This window comes from Sylvia atricapilla, chromosome 3, assembly GCF_009819655.1.
Source record: "Sylvia atricapilla isolate bSylAtr1 chromosome 3, bSylAtr1.pri, whole genome shotgun sequence".
Taxonomy (NCBI): domain Eukaryota; kingdom Metazoa; phylum Chordata; class Aves; order Passeriformes; family Sylviidae; genus Sylvia; species Sylvia atricapilla.
The window spans coordinates 66,004,044-66,028,128 of NC_089142.1; the positions used below are offsets into that span (position 1 = coordinate 66,004,044).

At 42.6% G+C, this 24,085-nt stretch overlaps 1 long non-coding RNA gene across 1 annotated transcript; it reads right to left on the reverse strand.

Annotated features, from left to right (window-relative positions):
• Positions 1 to 244: 244 nt before the first annotated feature.
• On the reverse strand, positions 245 to 19,164 carry LOC136358451 (uncharacterized). Its single transcript, XR_010743102.1, has 3 exons — positions 18,870 to 19,164; positions 5,498 to 5,585; positions 245 to 457 (listed from the first exon to the last, which is right to left on the reverse strand). It is a non-coding gene; the product is annotated as an uncharacterized lncRNA (long non-coding RNA).
• Between the last annotated feature and the right edge of the window lie 4,921 nt (positions 19,165 to 24,085).

Consider the following 24,085-nt stretch of genomic DNA (forward strand, 5'->3'; position numbering starts at 1 on the left):
TTGGCTTGAACTTGACTCACTCTTCTATTGGTTCTGTGATGTGTGTGCTTTGTACTTCATCACACCTACACACCTGCTGTGATGCTAGTGCTTCCATTCGCCCTCCTTCCTCCCATACATCACAAACTAAACTAACTATCTTGAATTTTTGTCTTTGAAAAGGAAGAATTGAAACCACAGGCCTAAAACTGCACTGGTGATTTTTATTTCAAAGAGTAAGAGTTAAGTTTTGCTTTGACCCATACAGGGTGCAAATAAAAGCCTGTCAGCTTCTTTGCTATAATTGCTCTTTGTCCTCTCTATTTTGGAATATGGGATATACTGCTTCATAATATTCCTTGCTTCATCTTGTTTCCATGGCAATAGCACGTGTTGGTTGTCTTCTTATGTGAATCTCTAATAAGCTTCTGTAAAGGAAGATCAAGTTGAAGTTCTGTTCTTCATGTCACTGCAAGCACTCTAACGGCATTCTGTTGTAAAAATCAATCCGGCTCCAAAAGCTAGCATTGTCAACATCGAAATGTCAAATATTCAGCTAATAACCTTCATGATCACAACCCGTCCCCATGTGTAATCAGCTGTCAACTGACTTAAACTCAGGTACAGTGTACTCAAATCTACATTATCAAATCTTTCTCTGATGTTAAACATAATTCTAAGTTTCATAATTTTCTCATTTTGAAGGGTAATGAGGCATCATCAAATCCTGCTCTGTGGTTTGTGAATGTCTCTATTGGCTCTTTAATCATTTCAACAACACAGATATGATGAGGGTGTGAATTACTGTCACACTGTTTAATTGCATGTACTTTGGAGTGTGTAATGTTTTAAGAGAGGCACAGTAACAGTTTTATTAAATCCCTGTGCATATTCCAGTAGAACAAAATATTCACTTACTTCAGTGGAGCCAGGAAGAGAAAATGCCTTGTTTGGATTGTGTCAGAATTTACATACGTTGGACCAGAAGCAGATGACTGATGATATTTCATATGCATCAGTTTTACACTAACAAAACAGCTTTTTACATGGTCCACTGTATTACAGGCTAGGTTAGTGGGGAAAGATGTACAAAAACTTAAAAAAAAACTATTTCAAAACAGTCATTTATAGTAAGTTAAAAAGCCATTGTGTTTAGCACTTTACTATAAGGAAACTAAGAACAGTATTTTGTGTTTTAATTGATGGGATTTTTGGCTCCAGTTTGTAGACCAGGCTGCCCAATAGTCAAATTATGTGTTCACGTGAGTAAAACATGTTTATTCTTTTGCCCTGTAGGATGAACACAACTTTTAAACACCATAACTTTATAACATTTAATGTAATATAATTTCTGGAATTTGAATAGTCATGAGTCCTGCTTATACTTAACTCAGCCATACAGGGCCAGATTCACTAGGGGCATAAGGAGATGCTTGAAATTACGTGTGTTCTTACTCAGTGAAGAACTTCAGCAAAGGATTCACACATGGAGTCAAGCCCTTTAGAGAACAGAACAGATAGGGCAAGCTTTTCTGGATCAAGACACGATTGCCTGATCTTTCAAGATGACGCTCATTTTGGAGGTGCAATAGCAGAATGGCTGCATCAAAGCATATTATACCAGGTATCTGATAGCATCACACCACAGAAGAGGTTTGAGGAAGTGGGAGCAGGGACCTTCTAACATTTCATACAGAAAATCATCTCTGCAAATGTTGGCACAATTTGTCACACAGCCTCTCATTTTTTGTTCATAGAAGGACTCTGTGTATGAAAAGCAGCACATATATCTATGTTGATCTCAAAAAGTTGCAGTTTAACTGTCATACTTCTCCCCTGAACTTTCAAGTCTGACTCCTGAAGAAGAGTCTGCCAGCCATTTCTTTACATAGATAAAGAGAATTTGGTAACTCAGCAGTTCAAAAATCTTGATCTGTGTCTTGATCTGGCAGAAGATTGTGTGCTTCTTACAGATGGTCTCCAATATAATGGTAAGATTTTCTTTTTTTTTTTTTCTTTTCTTTTCTTTTCTTTTTTTTTTTTTTTAATTCCCCCACATCTTTAAGTACCTCCAACTCATGAATCAAACACACAGCTGATTCCACTCTCTGCACTTGAAACACTGTTGGAAGGGGCTGTTAGTATCTAAACATCAAGAAAAACCAGTTTCAAGAAGCAGCACAGTGGTATGTGAGAGACATGCCTGGTTTTCCTCCTGTGAACTAGCTATGCTGTTGGAAAGCCTAGTGAGCTCAGACTTTAGAGCAATACTGGAAATGTTTTACAATTATACTTGGTGATTGGCTGGAATTTTGAATATTGATTTAGAATTTCATTAGAGCAGAGGGCATCCTTCAGCATATTGTTAAGGTTGAGCTGCATTTTTTGTGTGGTAAAACTAAAAGAAGTTGTTTATTGTACTCTTTCCTGACACTCATTTCTCTTTCAGTTAAAGCGTAGCCAGTTATACAAAGGAAAATACAAAGGAAAAATGCCATTATTCATAGAAATTTTTAAAAGTTTGGATGGAAACTGCAAAAGTCACAGGAGATGGAAAACATGTTAGATTGGATTGTAAATAGTCCCTAAAGAATTTATCAGTGTTTGATTTCTTTGCTTCTACATTTTAGGAAAAATGGTAGATTCACAGTGTGATGCACGTAGCTGAGAAAGAAAATAAGTCTTTGACCTCATCATTCAATTTAATAGGGATTAAGTCCATAAAGATTTATTCACTTGTAATAATTCTTTGTAGGTATGTTCTGTGAAGCTTTAGCAGTTTTCACTGCTTGATCCTTTTCTTTTGACCAGCTATTCTGAATTAGAAGGGATCTTTTCCATTAAAATATGTATCTACAGTTACTTTTTAATGCAAATAGCTTCATTAATCTTCATATTACTTGTCCCATCTGCTTTGCTTTAATTTGGCTGGCATTTACACAGTGAGTTACAGATCAAAAAGCAGACCAAGCCTGTTCCATGTTGCCTCGCTACTGAGACAAGCAATGTGCTGTGAAAGCAGGCTTGGTTCTGGTCTGCCAGTTTGCTCACCCCTGCAAGGTGCAATTTACCCACTCTGTAAGGTCTCATTTTAATTTGAGGAAGACAGAATTTATGCACACGCACAGCATATCCCCTCCAAAAGGCAAGAAAAGTGTCTACATATTTTGTCTGGCAGAAAACATAAGAGAACAGCTTTGCATAATCACATGGCAGTTTGCAGAATTGAAGAAATCTCACTCTCAGAGCCCTTTTTTCCTCTCATTCATTTCTTGAATCAATCCTAAAAGATTTAGAGTCCAGGTCATATCTCAATGATTCAAATATTCTTCTTTGCAGAAAAACAAGATGCTGTTGTCCTCCATCTCAGAAAAGGACAAAGATAGTAGAGGAGTAGAAAGCCAGGAAAAGAAACAATTTGCATTGTATGAAGTGAGGCAACAGCATGAAAGGAAGGTGCAGTGAAGATGTCACTAGCTATAGTAAGAAAAAATATTTGGTGTGGGGGGTGGGGGGGACCTTGTTAGATAGGACTCAGGAACTTTGATCTCTGTGGCATCAAGAATGTGGTTAGGGTCAGTGATTCAGGGACTGGCAGGCTATTCTGAGAATGAGATAGTGTACAGGCCCAAGGGCCAGATCTGGGTGCACACTCCTCTGAAACCTGAGGTTCCCTGCCCAGCACATGGCTTTCCCCTAAAGGGCAAGCACCAAAATGCTCACTCTTCCACGGGTACATGGGTACCTGCGAGGTGTTTGCCTTGCACATGGCAGCCCTGTGGGCACAGCACAATCCATGGAAAATAATATCCAGGCTTGTCTATTCTCAGCCTAAGAAAGCTGGACTCCATGGGTGTGGGCCCACAGACATGACATCCCAGATATCTTTCCCAGACACCATGGGGAACCCATTCTCACCAGACCCATGCTCACAAGACCAAGCACAGGGCAAGAGAGATCCTGGCTTGGTGTATAATCCAGCTCATTGTAAAGCTGTAACATACAAGGAGGGATACAGCAGCTGCATGTTCATGGAGTTCTGTAAAGTTTGACTTGCCTATAACTCATAAAAGCAAATTGTCTTGCTAAGAGGAGATTACTGTTTTGCAGCCCACAGTGTGCTAGATTTGATTTCCATCCAATGTCTGGACATTCTATTCATGGCAAAAAGTAGTAGATGTCAGCTACAGGCAGGTATAGAGGCAGTCCAAGCACTCAGCAGTGTCACAGCTGGGAGCAACCAGAACTACATCAGACATACAGAAAGCAGAAAGTGCCTAAAAGGACAGAAAGGTGCAGTGAAAAAAACCCTGTCCTTCCTCTTCTCTACTCCACTTCTTCATCTTTAAGGCCATAATTATTATTGTTTTTTTTTTTTTTTTTCCCACTACAGAGAAACCTTCACTTGGCTCTGGAGGCTATTGTTGGCAGAGGTTAGAATCACAGATCCAAAAATCCAGCAAAGACTAAAACTACTCCACCCCTAATTCAACAGAATAGACAAAGGAATGAAAGCCTCTATATCACAGGACTTTACATACCCCATAAAAATTTTACTCTTGGGAACTGGAGAAAGATAAGGGACTAAAAATTAGCCACAAGTGCCTAAAGCTATGTTTGTACTCTTCTCTCTTACACCACAAAAATGTGGCATGAGAGAATGTGAAGTTCAGTTAATGCAGGAATGAGAAACTTCCTCTTACCTTGTCCTTACTCTTGGTAGAATAACTTCTACAGCATTTCACCAAATGCATTAGGAAAAGCAAGGGAATGCATTTCTATTGTTCCAGTGCAGAATGTGAGTTTCCTAAAAGCACATTTCTCAGACTTGCTTAATAGCTTTCACCTGAACTATTCAGTGTTATAATTTTTAAAAGACTCCATTGGTAACTTAGGTTTTTCAAGCAGTTTCTTTTTGTCCCCCATATATATAACTTGCTTAGCACGTTGCAGCTGTGATCTAGCAGATGGAAACTGTTTTGATAATTGATGCTCTGAAATACCATATGCACAGGCTGAGATATTTAAGTTCTGTTTAGTGTGTTTGTCTGCCTATGTCCATATCTGCTTTCTCCTAAAGACTCTCATTTGTTTACCACAAAACAACAACAAAAAACCTGGAAACATGGCTAAGATGAGAAGAATGTAGATCCCTGTGGTACCACTTACAAACTGGAACCGGAGACAAGTCCAGATAAAGTATCCTTCTCTTTTCACTCTTCTCACTAAACTTAGCATGAGCTGGAGGTCTATTACTGTCCCCCACCTATCTACCTGTCAGCACATGTGTGCAGACTATACCATTGCTATAATTCAACACACAGCCAGCACTGGTACAATAGTGCTGGTGTGCAGTGCAGAACAATTGCAAATCAAGTGTGAGACATTTTTTCAGATGCAGTCTCTGCTCAGTGACATTCAGCTAGACTTTTGTGGGAGGCCAGCGAGATGCACAGGGCAGAACACTGTGAGATATCCCTCTTGGCAGTCCACTTCAGTACTTTGCTTTCAGACTCACCATGATGCAGTCTTCCTGTTCCATCTTTTTTAACAAGTTCCACTGTATTCATTGCTGCTTTCATACTGTCACTTTGGTAGCCGTGTGGCTGTATGGGGAATAATACGGAAATTAATTTAAGCAGAAACCTGCAGAAACCTACAGAAACGTTGTGCTACAGTCTTTTTTTTTAATCAAAAATAGTGCAGATCGTAGAGTGGAGACGCCTTAATCAGTCACTCAGCCACTTTTAAAAATTCACAATTATGGTTGTTGCCTGGAGGACTTTTTAAACCGCGATGTGAACAGGTAATACACACGGAATATTTCACGCAAGGACTTGAGATTTTCCACGCGGTGTCCCGGCGCCGCCATTCCCTCCCTGCCGGGTCCGCCAGGGGGCGCTGCGTCCGTGCCTGCTCCCGCCGGGATCGCGGCGCCGCTGGGCGGCCCCTGCCCTCACGGGCCGCTCCTTGTCCTTATGGGCCGCTCCTTGCCCTTGTGGGCCGCTCCTTGCCCCTGTGGGCCGCCCCTGCCCTCACGGGCTGCTGCTTGTCCTTATGGGCCGCTCCTTGCCCTTGTGCGCCGCCCCTGCCCTCACGGGCTGCTGCTTGTCCTTATGGGCCGCTCCTTGCCCTTGTGCGCCGCCCCTGCCCTCACGGGCTGCTGCTTGGCGTTATGGGCCGCTCCTTGTCCTTATGGGCCGCTCCTTGCCCTTGTGGGCCGCCCCTGCCCTCACGGGCCACTCCTTGTCCTTATGGGCCGCTCCTTGCCCTTGTGGGCCGCCCCTGCCCCGGCGGGCCCGTGCCCGCGCTGCCGCACGCCCCGCCGCCAGCGCGGAGCTCCTGCTCCGAGCTCTGCCCCTCAGCAGTTCGCGGCGACGGGAGAGAGGCGCTGAATCCTCGCTGACCCCGGCTAATTTCCCAGAGGCTGAAGGCAAGGATAGCTAGGGTTTTTTTGGTCTTTTATTTCCCCCGTAGCAAAATGTGTACTCAGTTTGGAGTAGCGCTATAAATAAAGTAAAAAATAATAACTGGGAGGCACCGGGTCTGCGGAGTACCAAAGCCCCGTGCTTTCATATGGGCCCTGCAGAGCTGTGCCCCGTCTGCCCCTGTTCCACTTGAAAGAGAAGGAATCTGTGTGCACTGGAGGGATTTTGTGTGCCTTTCAGCCCTTCTGCCCGTTTCAACACGAGGGCTGCAGCGCAGCTCCGCTGACCCGCGGCTGAACCCCGCTGCTGCCAGCCCCCGGCCGTGCCGGCGCTGGCTGCGCCCGGCCTGAGCTGCCTCGGGCCTTAGAGCCCCTGAAGCGTTTCCCGCTTTTGTTTCCAGGCTTTGCCTGCGGGCCAGCTGCCGGCCTAACTCGGCTGACCTTCCTCCCCCAGCTGACTCCGGTATCGATCTCACTGCGGTACGGGAGGTGCAGCCAAAGCGCCGAGAGGCGCTCACCTCGTACAGTGGAGCGCAGTGAACTTTCACAGAGTAAAAGTGCTTGTTCAGGAGGCTGATAGAGTAAATCATCAAAAATACCCGCTGTCCATTGCGCCTCTTGACATTCACTGCGCTGCAGCTGTGACTTGTTTTATTGACTTATTGTAAGGATATAATGCATTGGGAAGTTAGAAACTTGCAAAGGGAAGTATCTACTGCCCCATAAATTGTCCCTCTAATTTTGTAACATATTACATTTAAAGGCAGGTCATAATGTTCCAAAGCATTTACCAAAAGGTAGGTCTCTAACTAAAAATTACTTGAGTGAGGAGCTGAGGAACTTGATTCAATTTGGAGCACTGAAAATCAGGCCAGTTTGAATTAACTTCTGGTGGAGCCTAGCTCTGAAAACACGGGCTGCTGTCACCAAGTACAACGCTTGCCTTTTGAAACAGATCCAGGGAATGAACAAGCATAAAAATATTCCAGACGACTTCAGCTCTTCAGCGGTACTGACCCTGCCTGCTCCACTAAGGGGCCTGACACGGCACAAGTGCCATCACCACTGGATGTGCATCTGCTTGACCCTGGACAGGTTCTTCAGCTGGAACCAAATCCACACTCTGTGTGTTGTACAAGAGGAAAATGGGGATTGGGATAAGCAAGGGTCGAGTTTTTTTCCCCTCCAAGTATTCTTGCATGGACTGAGTAGGTAACTGTGTAAGTAAGTAAGATCATAACAGGAGCTCCTTAGATTTTTGAATAGCTGATTGGCCTTTTTCTCCCATTTATGAATCTGATACATATTAGTTAGATAATTTCTTTCAGGAAATTTTTGAGCTGCAGCATCGACAGCTGCAGCAAGCATTTGGTTTGTTTATTGCTTATTTTTCAAATATCATCATGCACCAGAGGTCAGCAGAAGCTCATCACTTCCCAAGGACAAGAAGACTGCAAGAACCTTCTGATGGGGAACAGTCTGTGCAGTCTCCTGCCTACAATAGACTTTTTTTTCCCTGTATGTGGGCAAAAAGAATATCACAGAAAGTAAAAAACAGATTGAAGCTATCATTGTGTTTAAGCTGCAGTATATATTAGGATATGGCATTTGTCTAATGATGAGTCTTATGGCTGAGGTGTTAAAAAAGAATTAGTCCAGGCAATTTAGCCACCAGGCAGCCATTGATATTACCAGAAGCAGGCTGATTGACTTTGCAAGTCTCCAATTATAATCCACGCTGTAATTATGATTATACTTCTCCACAGAGCACGACTGAGCCTCTACTCTTGACTCATACCAGATTCCCACTGAAGCCAGCAGGAGCTGTGCTTGAGATGGGGCTTTCACAGGCAGCACTGTTTGTCCGAAATAAACAAGCTGTTCCTGTAAATTGCTTCCCCAAAATGGACTGTGTTCTTCGATGTATGGTCATAGCTCTGATCAGGCACACAGCTTTTTGCTTTGTTCTAACAGAGGAGCAAAGTCAGGTTTAAGGCACTGGCAGTCCGATGTGTCTTCAGACCTGTCCAGCACTATAAAAGTCTTAACTTTTACTTAGAGGCTTAACTTAGAGGCTAGCTGAAGTCTCCATCCAATAATCCAGTAACAAGAATATCCTGTGCTTGCCTGTAAATCTTATTCTCATTCGTTTTTGTGCAGACAAGTAAAATGTATTTAATTGATTTCATCATCATGATTAAAAGGAGGTAAGTAGATTTATGCAAGAGGAGTAAATACTCAGGTTTACTGTGGAAAGCTTACACAGGAAAAATCTATCTTCATCTCCTACCTTATTACACACTCAGGAAAACTCTATGTATTGATTGTGAGTGAAGTTGTTAATTACCTGGCCAGCAATACAACTGAGGAAAGGTACTTGGGAAGCAATTTTCCATTTTGTAGAAAAAGAAGAAACAAAAACCATAAACTGGGGAAAACATGCAACAGCAAAATTCATAAGACTATAAGTTCATGTTAAGATGCACAATATGAGAAGATCTTCATATTAGGAAGTTTCTGTAAAGGCTACCTTGCAGACAAATTGCCCTCATTATCTTGATAATCACTTTCTAAGCCATAAAAACCATGAATCTCCTATCTTGCAAGCAGATCTGTGGAAATCCAATTCTGTGGTGTAGGGCTGCCATCTCAGGCCGTGTTTGAATGTTCTATTCTCTTATTTCTGGGAGGAATAGGAGCTTCACCCTTTGGTATTTGTCTGGGAATTAAAAAGCATGTATCGGAAGTATACGGCCATTTCTTCATGGAGAGTTTTCAGAAATACGATTACAGCTCTCCTTAAACACTATATTCTACACTTCCCTGTGTCCTGTATAGTGCTCTGCTACATGATGGCTGAGTAACCTAAAGCCTTACTAGCATTTTAATCTTGGACTTTTTATTACTGGCTCTTTTAATCTCAGGCTTTTTTTTTTTTCTTTTTTCTTTTTTTTTTTTTTTTTTTTTTCCTTTACTGTCTTGCCTTTTCAAAATTTGCATTGTCAAATACTTGTAATCAATTGCTGAAGCAGAATGAAGAGTATCACTCAGAAAGATCTCTATCATCGTGGTTGCTACGGCATGTTACCCTATGGTATTTGAGCATTTGTATGCAGGAATGATTCTGCCCCCTAAGAGGGCTGAGGCACAAGGAGCTGTCCTGGTTTTGAAAAGAGTAAAATTGGGGTATTGGCCATAACACCACATAAGCCCCATGACTTTTTTAAACTGGTGTTAGGAGTGAGGCACAGCCTGGCCATGGCTTCACAGTGAATTTGGGGTCTTACAGTACCTGGACCCTGAGCCCACCATACTTATGACAAGCTCAATGCCTTCAGCCATGCTCCACAAGTCAACAGAAGACCTCTCACTGAGCTCTGGTTAGCTTGCTTCTGTTGGGAGGGAACCCAAAACTTCAAAAATCTACCTTACTTTTGCAAAATAATCAGGTGGAGGTTCTTAATGTGCAGCCACTTGCAATTAACCAGGCAGTGACTGTGTCTGAGAGAGGCTCAGGGAGCTCCCACCTGGAGCAAAGTTAATCTGCTTTCAAAATTTCTGTGACCTGCAGCCACACTGAGGGTGGCAGGAGCCTTTTCAAGAGATACGAGTGTCATCTAGTGGTGAAACAAACCCACTCGATCACACGCTAAGGGCCACCACCTGCCCTCTGGTTTCCATACAGAGCACTGGGTGACACGTTTTTTTTCTGCCACACTTTAACAGCCTAATGCAGAATGTATGGAATAACCCTTCTTTTAGCTTTCATCCTTGGGGGATTTCTTTTATGCAGGCTAATGGAAAATAATACGAGCCCATAGTTACCCAGGCAGCAGACACTAATGGCTCTCCAGCTGAGGTTCTTCTGTCCCTGTTGATGGGTACAGCAAGGATCTGTCTCCTTGGGAACAGTGACCACCAGCTCCCTAGGAATTAAGTGAGATTTTTACAGGACAGAGGACTGTTTAAAGCTCTATTTATCTATATTGTGTGATGGGTCTGTTAAGCATTTGTGTTTCAGGATAATTTTTTCCCAAACTCCTTTGCTTTCTTTCACACATAAATCCAGATTTAGTAGCGAAGCAGACCATAAACACAACGGTTCTCTTGTAGTTGGTCAAATAAGAAAGGAGAAACAGCTTCTCACCAGAAGCATCACTAGCAGAGGAGCATGCATGGACAGATGGCTGAGCTGCTAACCAGGTGGAGTGGAGAAATACTGGCTGGTTATGTATAATTTTCCTGATGTGACTTCCTGGCAGTTCATCACAGTAACTGTAATGGAACAAATCCAGCTCAAGGTGTTGTGCAGGTATTCTGAGGGAAAACAGTCTGAATTTAGTCAGCTAGAGCTTATCATGTAAAATTACTGCCAGTCCTTGCTCAGTACACACTTTCAAGTGTAGAACTGGAAGCCCATCTTTTTTTTGGAACAAAGCGGAACTCACCATATTTACAGCTGACCGCAAGGACTGAGACTTAGGAAAAATCCCAAGTGCTTCCCAGTTGAATAGGGGCTGGTAGATGGAAGATGTGGAGCTACCCAGCCTTGGAGCAGTGGACAGTGAAAATCTGAAGATCTAGTCCCTCGTCTAGAGGGACTAACCTTATTTTTCAAGTGGTGCTTCATCTCCCACCATTTCCTGCTAGAGCAGGCCTTGGGCAGTCACGCAGGTTTCATGATCTTAACGGTGAACGCACGAGAAAACAACTAATCGACAAAAAGCCTGATAGGAAGCGCTGAATCCCTTTGCAAAGCCGCCAGCTGCCCGTGTGACACGGCACTGGGCAGGGCCGGATCAGCCAGGTAGTCAGAGGCTCTTGGCAAGCCGAGGACAGCGAAGCATATGGGTCTTTCCCCGGAGCCGCTGTGCGCCCAGAGCCACCGAAGGAAGGGGCTCGAGAGCCGCCAGCTCTCGCGCTTTGCCGGCCCCTCAGCTTCCACCTCCCGCTTCCCGGGAAAGCGCACCCGGCGGCGCTCACGCTCCCGCTCTCATTTGTCAGCCCGCCTGCGTCAGCGCTAATGCCGAGCTCAGCTGCTCATCATCCCAGCTGATAATGTCGCGGGAGGAATTAGACAAGGCATGCTGGTAGGAGGGAGAGAGAGGGCTTGAGGGAGAGTAATCACAGGCACAGCGATGGGAAATAAATGAGATCAGAAAAAAACAACCCTCAAACAGGCTATTCTCAGGCTAGAAGGGAGTGTATTTTTAGGAGATGAGGCCGTTTCAGTCCTAGCTGGGGAGCCACGGGATAGCAGCAGGTCTCCCTGGGATTTCAGCTGGACTTGCTTCAAGGCTGAAATGAGGGCGTTGCTACAGGGCACTTGGCATTCGGCTGAGTTGCAGAAAAGCTAAATGGGTGGGCTGGGAGGCTGGGTTGTGCCCTTGTCCGCAGATGAGTTGTGGCAAGAGGCAGGGGAGGGCTCACGGATGCTGCCGCTTCTACATGGGTTCTCTGCAAGATTTCCGTCTTCAGAGAAAAGCGGAAAGGTTTTTGCCCACACAGCTTCTGCCTGAGATTTGGAGCATTCTTTCCCCATGAAAACAGTGCTAATAAGAAGATGCCATGCCACAGTCATGAAACCCAGGGGGGTCCTGGCCCTCCAAGCAGCACCGTTCACTGCACAGCAGCCAGCTGCAGTCCGGTTCCCGGTATCTCCCTCGACAGCAGGCAGAGCAGAGTGCTGTGTCAAAAGAAGGCATAGGTTTAATCATTTCCTGTGGTGCTGTAAAACTCAGATTTAATTTGAATGTATTAAATACACCTTGGCATTTTAACCACTGCTAACAGTAGAGCAGTGTTATTCTTCTGGTTATTTCCCTACAAAATGTATCTCTTTCCATTGAAATTCAGTAAACATTTTGAAAATACTGCAAGGTCAAGAATGTTTTGCAGAATCTTCATCTGTGTAACCTAAAAGGACCTGGCAACAGAACAGCTTGTGCTCTGAACTTGGGGAAAAAGGTGAAATAGCTCATCCCCATCAGTTCTGCTCTTTGTGTGTGCAGTAAATTCAGAGTGACTCCAAGTGCCATGCAGCATTTGGAAATTCTTCCTTTCAGAAAAGGGAATGAAATCTTGAAATTAGAGAATAAAGCCAAACAATCAGTCTGGAAAGGATATATGATCAAAACCACTGCAATTGAAAAAAAAACCAGAAAATTTGGAAATGGAGTGACTACAACCAAATGGACTGAGATGAAACGAGGGGCAGTGAAGAGGACCAAAACTTCCAAAATTACTCCAAATCACGAAATCAGGGAAGAAATGTAAATAAAGAGTGAGAAGAGAAACAAAAGAAATTAAATGTTAAAGACAAAAAAGGGAAAATTCTGAAGCCAAGTGAAAACAGTTAAAGTGAATGGGATGAGAAGTGCAGGGAAATGGACCGAAGCTTGCCCAATTAATCCTCATTGAAATCGCAAGATTTCATTCCCTTTCCTGGAAGAAAATTCTTCCTTTCTCCAAATGCTTCATGGCATCTGGAGTTACAGTCCCTGGACTGTCTGGTTTTGTGTACCATGTAGCTGTTTGGTTCTCCCAAAAGCCACAAAATGACACTTGCAGGACTGTTCTGTATCCAGAGCACAGCTTGGGCCAACCACAGAGCCACAGACCAGACTTCTCAGCTTAGAAAGCTGCCATTCATGAGCACCAGAGAAGAAATAAGTATCACAGTGCAAAATGAGCTTTTTTTTTAATGACTATTGAATGATGACTAGCACATCTAGAACCAAATACTGTAATCATTTATGCCCATGAGTTGCGCTTTTTTTTTTTGTGCATGTGAATTATTTTGACAGACATTTTCGATATCTCCAAATGTTCTGAAAAGTTCAGCAGTAAATTATTATTTAACAATCAAAAAAATTGCTTTCTCAGACCTTTTATTTTCCTTTTTCTTCTTGTGACTGGCCTCCAGGAGAAACACCATTAGAGTGATGCTGGAATCAAAAGCTTTAGCTAAGATTTTCAGAGTGATTGAGGGAGAGCTGTCAAGAGGAAGGTGTCGGCATATCTGGACTCAAAAGGTAAGCCCAAAAAGGAGATACCTTGGTGATTGAATTCTTGGCCAGTGGTTACATTTGAGCATTCAATTGCTGTGATGGCAAAGCCTCCCTTAAAACTATTTTTTTGCTTGGCACCCAAGTTAAATTGTATTTAATTTCATATTTTTCCACGGAAGTTATTCCATATTGTGTCTTTCCTTTTGAAACATGCTTAGGCTAGGTAGGCATTGATTGCTAACAAACCCAAGAGGAAAAGCCTCGATGACACGAGTTAAAAAAATATGTGAAGGGCTGATAGTTTTGGCAGAAAGCACTTCATGGCCCCTGAGTGAGGATCATAAGCTGTCAACTCTCAGCTCATAAATCACCAGATCAGAGCAAGTTTGATTATTCCACTTGTAAAAATGCTAAAAATAAAATTCACCACTATGATTTTGCCATTGTTTGTTCATCCTCTGTAGTTGATTGTGCACTGCAAAGCTTTTCACCAAGCAGTGTTCATTCCAAGGTAGAGTTTAGGGAACAAAAACATTGGTTCCACAAAAATGGAAAGAGAGTTATGTCCATCAGAAACACTCTTTGCTCTAGTGCCCGCCTCAGCTCCTGCTTTTGGACTCCAGCTGTCCCTTGTTTCTGCTGCCCCTGGGGTCTGGGAGCAGGAGACTGTCACCAGGATAACCATCCTCCTTGAACAGCAAAAGTCTCTCAAATTATACAATGAGGTTTACAAATAATCACATCAGCTTAGCACTAATATGCTTGACACATAAACTCTGTGTTGTTTGTCCTTATTTCACTTCAATTGTTGTTTGGAAAATCAAAAGCCAGTCCCACAATAATCTTTCAGTCGAGCTTCATTTTATTACTGCATTGTGGGAAGTCTTCTGAAATGCATCCTAATTTCATCCCCATCTAGATTTACGTTTTTTCTTCATTCTGCCCAAAGGAAGAGCTTTTTGCAGCACAGTGCAGCATACATGTGCAACACAGCTTTTGATGCAATTTGAGAGTATCTTCCCTCTCTGCAGGTATTCCCTGCAAGAATTACCAATACTTCTTTCATTGGAGGTAACTTTTTTCCCCAAGGATTTTGCTCACTGCAGTTGCAGTAATTGGATGCAAATGCAGGAGCAGGGAGTAAGGCCCTTTGTTTTCAGTCAGACCCCACAGGGCTATCCAGAGACTTAATTCACCATATAACAATTTAATTCCCTTCCATTAATTCAGCACATGCAGGTGCTTCTAGAGAAACTGTAACCAGCAGCTCTCAGATGGAGCAGGCTCTGGTGCTGCAGGGGAGGATTTCAGGGCAGGCTGGTCCAAATACCAAGAGTCAATTGAGGCTTAATGGTGACCTTACCCCTCCTCAATACAAAGCTGGGGTCCATTTGGCTCAGAATGGACTCTTGTCTAAATACTTCCTTAGTTCCCCTGTTCTGTCCCTGCTCTGCTCCTCATGTGCTCTGCCCCACGCAGTGATGTGCCAGCCAGGAGGGAGAACTCCTCTAGGACCTCTGCCTTCACCTCAGGAGAGCTTAGTCTTTGGACAAGTTAGGGCATTCCATGGAACCTGGCCTTTAGCAGGAGAAAGCTGAATGGAGAAAGTAAGTGAGACTTGGTGAAGGGAACACATGAGAATGAGATTTGTCTTAGGCCAGCAGGAAATACAATGTGGACCTCAGAGTCTTCTGCCTTGACATCAGGGTTTATTTTGAGATGAATAAAAAAATAGGTCTAGGTTAGCTTCTGTGAATGAAGGGAATGAGACTAGAGTTGATTGATGAGAGACTATTGACGAAGGAAGAAAATGACTGGCTACAGGCTGAAAGTCTGAAAAAGACCCACATTTTTTCAGGATGGGTGTGAGATGAGACAAGAAGCAGCTGGTATTGCATCCATAAGGATTGAAGCAAAGCCTACCAAAAGGAATGCAATGATGATGGGACCACGTCCCATTTTCTGTGTCACAGAATGAAGAAGTCCAACAGTAACCAGCACAGGGGCTTCTGCACACAGGGAACAGGTTAGGCAGGGTTGTGTTTGGGCTTTCCATCCCAGTGGCTAGGGACAGCTAATAGTCTTGTCCCTCTCTAAGGAAACTTCAAATGCTTAGATATTCCAAGGTGCAAACCTTCCTGAAACCTGTGCATTACATCTCTGCTACTTGTAGCACATCATGAGAGTCAGTGCTTACAGGTCTAACTGGTGTCCATTTTTTGGCCAGTGGGTAAGTTGTCCACCATATTTGCTCCTTATTGAAAGCTATTTATGCTCATTTTATAATACCAGCTAGAGGCCCAGAAAATCAGAGTCTATATATTTCTCAGTATATATCTTCACATACACATAGAATAAACTGTATTGAAAATATACAAGGTTGAAGACTAAGGGAGAAGTGTTAGCCGCATTTTATAAATGAGGTGCTGAAGGAAGAGGAGATGACATGAGTTTCAGATCATATTCAATGTCTGTGATCAGGAAACTCAGGTTTAAGAAGAAGACCGTCCTTCCTTCATGGAATGGAAAGAAGGGAGCTCTAATACACACAGGAAAGATGGGGTTGTACCTTCTGTAGAGTATTTGTAGTGTTAAAATGGCCTCAATTCCCTGCATGAGACAGTGTCCCTCCTTTTTCTTCATTTTGCATTCAGTAGTCTAAAACAAGAATTGTGACACTTATTTGATTTTATTTTTTTAAATTTCTTCATTATTTCAGAATAATCTTCAATAAATCATGCTTGGAAGCTCTGGGAAGTTTGCAAAACCAAGCCCTACTCAGCTCCAGGCATTTATACATGACGCATACAGTCATCAGTGCTCACTGCTGTTGTTTCTCTGCCAATCACCTTACCCAATGTGAAGATGTGTCACAACACTGAGCAAACATGGAAACAGCCACTTTAATCAACCATATTTTCCCCATATGGTAACTTTCCTTTACCGTGGTAGTCCAGCTTTCACACAGATTTTATAGAGAGAAAGTGTACAAGCAATAAAAATTAACAGCCAGTATATGCGCAACAAACAAATCAACATCCCCTTCCCCCATAATGTGTGCCTGAGTGGATCTAATTCAAACTGTGACTAAACTGTGGTTGCATTTCCATGAGATATTTTGCCTAAGGATGTGCAGTGTACACAGTGCATGATTCATTTCAGTGAGAACCAGACCAGGGGTGACAGGAAGAAGTTCTGAGGACAAGCACAGAGAAACAGCCATAACAGAAGAGGAAAGCCACAAAATGATTGTGTTGCCATGCCCTTAGAGCAGTAACAGGGCAGTGAGAGCCTTCATTCCCATGTGCCTGTGAAGAGCTTCACTGACTCTCTTCATCTTCGCCTACTCCTCCCCATAAAGGAAAGAAAGCCCAGAGTAATGTGGTGGGATATTGGGGTAGTTCATGTTTCCAAATGCACTCTCTACCTCAGACTGCCTCACAGCTCCTCCTCTTCCACACACACCTGAAGGATAGTTCTGGGAGCACGTCTTTCCCATAAGTCTTGCTAGGGCTGGGGAGCAGGTGCCTTGCTGGAAGTAATCCTCACAGCTGTCTGGTTCATGTGTTGTTAATACAAGCACATAATTTTCACTGGCATAGATTAGGATTATTAATGGCAACAGAACAATGAATGTCTGTGCAATCAGAATTTGACGTCTTGTATTTGTCATGCCACTAAATAGCTTGTTTCCAAATTATAGAACAGTTGTGTGGTGAAGGGAATCAGGCTGTGATAATTTGTATGTTTGAATGATATTTTAAGACCCACTTGTTTTTTGCATCTTGTTCATACACTGCCAGGATGGATGTTGGGTGGATGGAGGAGCATACATACATTCTGTTTTAGAGAGGCTTCTCTTCTCATTCTGCAGTGTGGCTGAGGGATCTGTCTCTCCTCCAGGTATTCATTTTCAGTAAGACTTGGAGAGGAGAAGACAAACCAAACACAGCACAGCATCTGAGGACATAATGTTTTCAGAGTTGGCTGGCAGTGGTAGTCTGTTGTTCTGTCAAAACAAAGATGATGTGACAGCTCTGCCTGTCAGTCTTGGCCCAAACTTCTCCGTTCTTCCCTCCTTACTTCCACTTGCCCTTCTCCTTTTCTATCAGCAGCAGCACCTCAGTCAAATTTGGCAATGGAAGTGAGGGATATTATCTCTAAGATACTAAGTCCCTGCAGTTTTTGCCAAAATCAGACACCCTGCTGGAGCCCACACTGGGGGAGTGGGCAGTCATTGCATACACAGCTCCCAGGTGCTTCAGTCATTTGCTGCTTTTTGTGCAGTGATTTTCTGCTCTTTGTGCAATTGAGAGGCCAAACACTAGTATTTCCGGTGGGATGCAGTGGGAAACAGGAAGAGCATGGAGGGATTACAGGGATGCTGGATGCAGCAGGCAGAGCTCTGCAGCAGGGGTAGAAGTGGAGCTGAGAACTGGAAGCACTTCACATTGGGCTGAGGATGTGCACAATATTTGTGAGTACAGTTCCTCATGTTGGTGAAAAGGAGAGGGAATCTAGAGAAAAAATTTTGTCTATGATAATAATTAATCTTTTTTTTTTTTTCTGTGTAGAACTTAGAGTGAATTAAAAGCAATAAATCTAACCCAAAGTTTCATAATTTATGTTTCACAGAAACAGTTGTTTCTAGTGAATGCAATGGAAATATATTTTAAGAGAAATGAGGAAGAAGAGGGGAAAATATTTAGGGCTCAAAACCAAGGTAAGATAGGTATCTACATTTAAAATGTTCTCAATTTCAATTCTTTATTCAACCACTTAACCATTTGCTTTGATAACATGCGTTTGACTAATTGGCATAATTTTCTTTGTTAGTAACAGTGAAAGGTGATATCAGACTCAGTTAAGAGATGCTTTGCAGGATGTGGTGATTCCATGATAAGATGAACTTGCAGTAGCTATTGTGCAACTTTTATTTTGGGTTTAGTGGGGATTGGGAGGGTGCTGTCTCCTCTTAGGTGCTTGGGTAGTTTTGAGAGCTAATGATATCCAATGCCAAATCAGCAGAGAGGAATGTCTTATGGGCAAATGCAAACAATTTCTCCAAGCAGGAGAGCAGTGGGAAAATATATATGACCATAGGAAATATTTATGGTCCATGATCGAAATAGTGTAAAGATACAGAAGGCAAAAATTATTATGGCCAGAGCAGTCAGAGGTTACCTGACACCAGTCTGTGGGAACCTAAATTTTCCTAGTTCCACACTGATGGAATTTCTCATTCTAGCAAAGTTTGCTGGCATGGTGACTGCTCTGTTCCACTGTATAGTGACCAGAGAGTGTGAGGACAGTAAGAAGTAACTAAAATAAATTCTTAACTGAAGAGTTTTCCTAGTATGCACTTATATTTTTGTTCAACGTACTGAAATATATGATGTTGTTAAATTCAGAAATAAAATAAATTGACAAATTTGACTTAAATAATTTCATACCTATTCTTCTCTGAAGACCAGTATGCAGTGTATGTGTGATCCAATAGGAACTTCATCAACAGAAATTTAATTGCCAGCATATTATCATTTGAGATTTTCTTTGTCATGGAATATTTCAGCATTGATCTTTGCAGCCCAGCTCCACACAGCCAAGATGCTGGGTGAGGAATGCACTTCAGAGAGCTCCTCCAAAAACAGTGGTATGTGCCCAGTGATCCTCTCTTGCAACTCCAACAGCACACTCAAAATGTCAGGACATTTCAGATCTGCCTTTTCCTGTGTGCCTTTGTTTCTGGTGGTGATGGTGGGTGGTTTAGGTGCAGCTGAAGCAGCTGTGCTATATCTGGACAGAGGAAACCACAGCATTTTTGCAGAGCAAGCATGCACCAGGAAGTTGTCTTATATTCTGTTTTGGCATTAACTCCTAAAGTCTCCTGTTCACTTCTTGGATATAATTTTGTTTTAAAGCAATCTAACATAAAACAGGCTTCCTGAAAACTGATAAAGTTTTTCTTGCTCTTTTGAGAGTAGTGGTGCTGTGCTGTTCCAGCTTGGCTTATCAGAACATTCATTAACTTCTAACCTCTCCAATGATATCAAGGGTAGTTTTTCTTTTCCTGATGAAAAAGATTCTTGAGAGCTAATGGAGTGCTGACTTTCTCATTCTCTAAACTCTTTTTCCTGGTGTTTTTGGTTTTGTTTTTTTGTTTTGTTTTGTTTTTTTCTTTTTTTTACCTGGTGATTGCTGGCAGGGTTGAGAGTAGCTGACATTATGAGATGACAAGCACCTCACCCAACATGAGTACTCACTACTGATTCACACAGGGCCTCAGAGTATTCTAGAGAATAATCAACTACATAGGAGTAGTAGGGGTCATTATCACATAAATAGCTGGCTCTTTAATAAATAAACTATTTATCCTAAGTTCTGTTCATAAACTTTATCAAGATGAATGAATGCCTTAGTCTGTAGGTGCCAGTAAGATAATGATTTTTGCTCACAGTACCACAAATCCTATATGAATCCCTACCCCAGTTTTTTAACCTTAAGAGTTTTGTGTTTCTCCCTTAAATTTGCCCTGGTGCCTAATCTTTGAGCAGACACACAACATCTGATGGGAATTTAGAGCTGCCAGGTCCATCTAGTTCACAAAACTCCTGAGTCATCCTATGGCTGGGTGTCTGTCTGTCTGCAGTATTCAACCAAAGTGTTGTGAACTCACAAATGCTCTTACTCAGTTTTGGAGCTTACCCAAATAGCTGCACTGGGAAGAATATTTCTTGAGTTTTCTGTGGAGAATAAGGCCTGCAGATTTGTGATCCGTTTTTCATTGACTGGCCAATTTTGGCCAAATTTGCTGGAAACATGAAGGTCACAAACTTATTGTCTTATGCTTTCAAGAATTGTCAGTTAGGGAGTTGTTTGAACTGCTTACTGAAGGTACAATTTTTTGGCCAAGGAAAGTGGGTTTAGTTTTCTTTACATTAGTTCATTCTACTCATAAGCCAATTATTTAAGAAGGAAGACATTAAGTCACAGTAACTTTTCATCTCCAGTCCTATTATGTGCCACATCCTGTCCTTCACGTGGTTGTCGCTCCAAAGTCAAATCCTACAGCTCTCCCATCTTGATTTGAAATACAGGCTGAAAACGAAGCCCCTGCAGAGGTTTCAGTGTATGAAGGTTCATAGCATTGCCATTATGTATTTCCCTTGGATCCAAGTGGCAAAAAGTGCAGCAATGTAGGGCCTGTTGCCTTTGCTTAACTTTTTTGTTTCCTGAGCCTTTATCAGGACAAACAGCCATCAGCCTTTCCCCTTTTCCATGAGCTGCTATGAAAATTGGTTCAGTCAGCTGTATGTGCAAGTCTTCCTGTGGTTTTAGAAACAGCAGCAGTGGAGCAACATTTAATTTGCAGCTTCTTCTTCTTAACCTCAGAGGAAAAAGGTGGTAACTGTTAATTGCATCACAGCATGTGTGTGCTGACAAGCACAGTTTGCTCTGACTCCAGGTGTCCTGAGACCAGCAAACCTAACCAAACCAGATTCAAAGCATTATGTGTACAAACCTAAGCCCAAACCACACTGCCCAATGTCTGTGTTTATTGTTCCTGTGGATTTGAAGGCAAGAAATCATTAACCATCTCTCAGAGCTCCTGGATAATGCACAAAGGTATAAAAGATTGTGGGAGTATATATTCACTGGTGAAGGCAGTCACATGCTGAAGATGTTTATGTGGCAGCTGTTTCCAAGAGAGCTTGAAACTGTCCAGATCAGCCATGTTGCTAGAAATAGGTTGCAAAATCTGGTTTTGAGGCACCATTCTTTTATTCTGAAGTCATGCTGGACCTCAGGAATTTTTATTTTTTAGAGGTTTGGTCATTTTTCTATCTAATTCTGCATGCAGTGTGGGGAGTGGCTAGGTGGTTTTGTGTGGAAGGCAGCAAAGGCAAGATTCCAGGGTGAATTCTGCAAGGTTACAAACTCTTACTGTTGTTTCTGCCAGGAGTGACCATCCTCCTTTCTCCCCTTCCCTCCTCCCTTCTCCTCCCTGCTCATTTCTTGCCAAGACTAAAGCTGTCGCTCTATGAGGCAAGAGTTCTAAAGGTCTGTGCTGCTTTAGAGCACCTTGCAGGGCAGCTGTGATGATGGAAGTACAATGAAAATTTGGTATATTCTAATTAACCCCGGGAATATTGCCATCAGGAGTGCAGAGTATTCCCCTGGAAAAGTTGCTTTTAAGTGGCTGATTGTATGTTTGTCCGTGAAGCCGTTATCAGACCATATAACAGCTTTGGGAAAAGCTTGTGAAGACTATTCTTGAATAGGCTTCCATCAGATAAGGAGGGGTGGGAAGTCGGCTCGGGTGCTGAGAGGCAGTCTGTTGATTTTAGGAAATACAGCAAACAGCCTTATAGGAGATAAAAAAAAAAAAAAAAAAAAAATTTAAAAACCCAACAGGGCTCTTTGTTTAATGGCTCAAAAGCTTAGGGCCACCTTACCCGGCAATAGCAAGCAATTCCAGACTGATGATTCCTTGATCATCACACACAGAGGAAAGCTTTTCTGTACCAGAACAAATATCAAATCCTACTGCCATGCACAGCAACAGAATCTGGTAAACTATTTTAGCCTAGCTGCAAAATTAATCTGAAACAGACTGGCACCAGACAATAATAAGGTGTAACCCTGGAGCTTTACTGCTGTTCAATGTTTTTTTTTATTAGTGAGTTCAGAACCTCCGCTGTGTGATCCGGAAAGGTCCATTTCAAACAGCACTGCAGGGTGGTATGGGGCGTTTGCCTGCCTTAGGGCCTGAGAGGCTTGTATTTAAAATGAGTTTCTCCCTACCCCCTCGCCCCTTTTCAAACCTAGAGTTAATTTGTTCCCACACCTCAGTTTGTGTGAACAGATGCCTCCATCTCTGAGCTCACAATTGCTGGCTGGGAAGTGATTCAGCTACTAAACAGTTGTAAGTGAGCAGGGGAATAATCACTGGGTATTGCTGACATCTGAAAAATTAATCTTGTGTTCATGACTTCGCTAGCAAATGAAAAGGGACAAAAATAGAAGCCCAAGCTGCCTTGGAGCATGCCTCAATCTGAAGTCACCTGTAGCAAGGAGCAGTTCTTCCCAGGTCCTTGCTACAGACAACTTCAGATGCAGCTGTGCTCGAAGGATGAGCCCCTCTGCATGCAGCACTGGACCTGAAGAGCTGGACAACAGCCCCACATGGACAATTTGGACTTTCAGAGGAAAAGCACTGAAAGAATAGGGTCACATTGGTAGCTGTGGAGGTTGCCTCCATGTCTTCCCACCATTGTCTTCTATCTTGCCTACAGTTCTCAGCTGGGAAGTTTGACTCATAAAGGGGCATTGCTATCCCCGTGGATGGTCACTATAATGGCAAATAGATGGAGCCACAAGGGATGGGTAGTGTGTAGTGTGGTAGTCCTGTACCTGGGGTAAGCGCTGCAAAGCACCACATGCTGCCTTCAGGGGAGCCAAGCTTTGCAACAGAAGATGCCATGAAGAAACAAGAACAAACAAAAAACCCCAAACTCGTGGGTTGCAATGAGCCAACAGAGGGTTGCAAATATTTCTGACTCACTTTCTTTTTTTTTTTTTTTAAATCTCCACAATAAGCAGTTTGTTTTTATAGTCTTGAGTAGGGTTTTTTTGCATACAGCAAATACATTGGAATCATCTTGAATGTCGAGAAGTTTCTTAGTCAAAGTAGCTGAAATAGCTTTTCACAGTTTATTAATCATTGGAGATGCATTTCCTTTTTGATTAAATTGTGTTCAGTTTCACAAATAGAAATTTGGAGATTAAACTCACACAGAAGTGTTAGCAAAGAATGTCAGTTTGGTAATTTTTTGTAGTGCAAAAAGATGAATCCAGCAAATAAATAAACTTGTAAATTAATCAATAAATAATCCAGAAAATAAAAAAACTTGTGCCAAAACAGTAGCACCTCTGCAGCATATTGACTGCAGACATGTCTTTGTAATCTCTCCACTGTAATATTCTGTTTAAAAATAGACAATTTTTGGGTGCCAAATATAAGAAGGAAATAAAGCTATTAGTTATCATTGAGAGGAAGGCAAGAAAAATGGTGAAGGGTCCAGAGGGGAAGCCATATGAAAAGCAGGTGAGGTCACTTGTTCTGTTCAGCCTGGACAAGAGGAGACTGAGGGGAGACCTCATTGCAGTTTCCTCATGAGGGGAAGCAGAAGGGCAAGCACTGATCTCTTCTCTGTGCTGACCGATGACAAGGCCAGAAGAAATGTCCTGAAGCTGTGCCAGGGGAGTTTTTAGGTTGGGTATCAGGAAAAGGTTCTTCACCCAGAAGGTGGTTGGGCACTGGAACAGGCTCCCCAGGGGAAGTGGTCTCAGCACCAAGTCTGACAGAATTCAAGAAGCATTTGGGCAATACTCTTGAGTGCCTTGTGTGACTTTTTGTGTCATCTTGTAAAAGGCCAGGAGCTGGACTCAAGGACCCTTGTGGGTCCCTTCCAACTCAGGATATTCTATGATTTTATAATAATTCCAGTTTCCAGTTATTCTATAATAATTACTAGTTCAGGAATATGTGGTCCTCTTAGGCTGCTAAATCTAAATTTCAGTCAGTCATCAGAATAAAAATAGTGAACAAAAACTGTAATCTAGTCCTAAATTTCTTTATGTCTAGATGGGCAAAACTATGATCCAG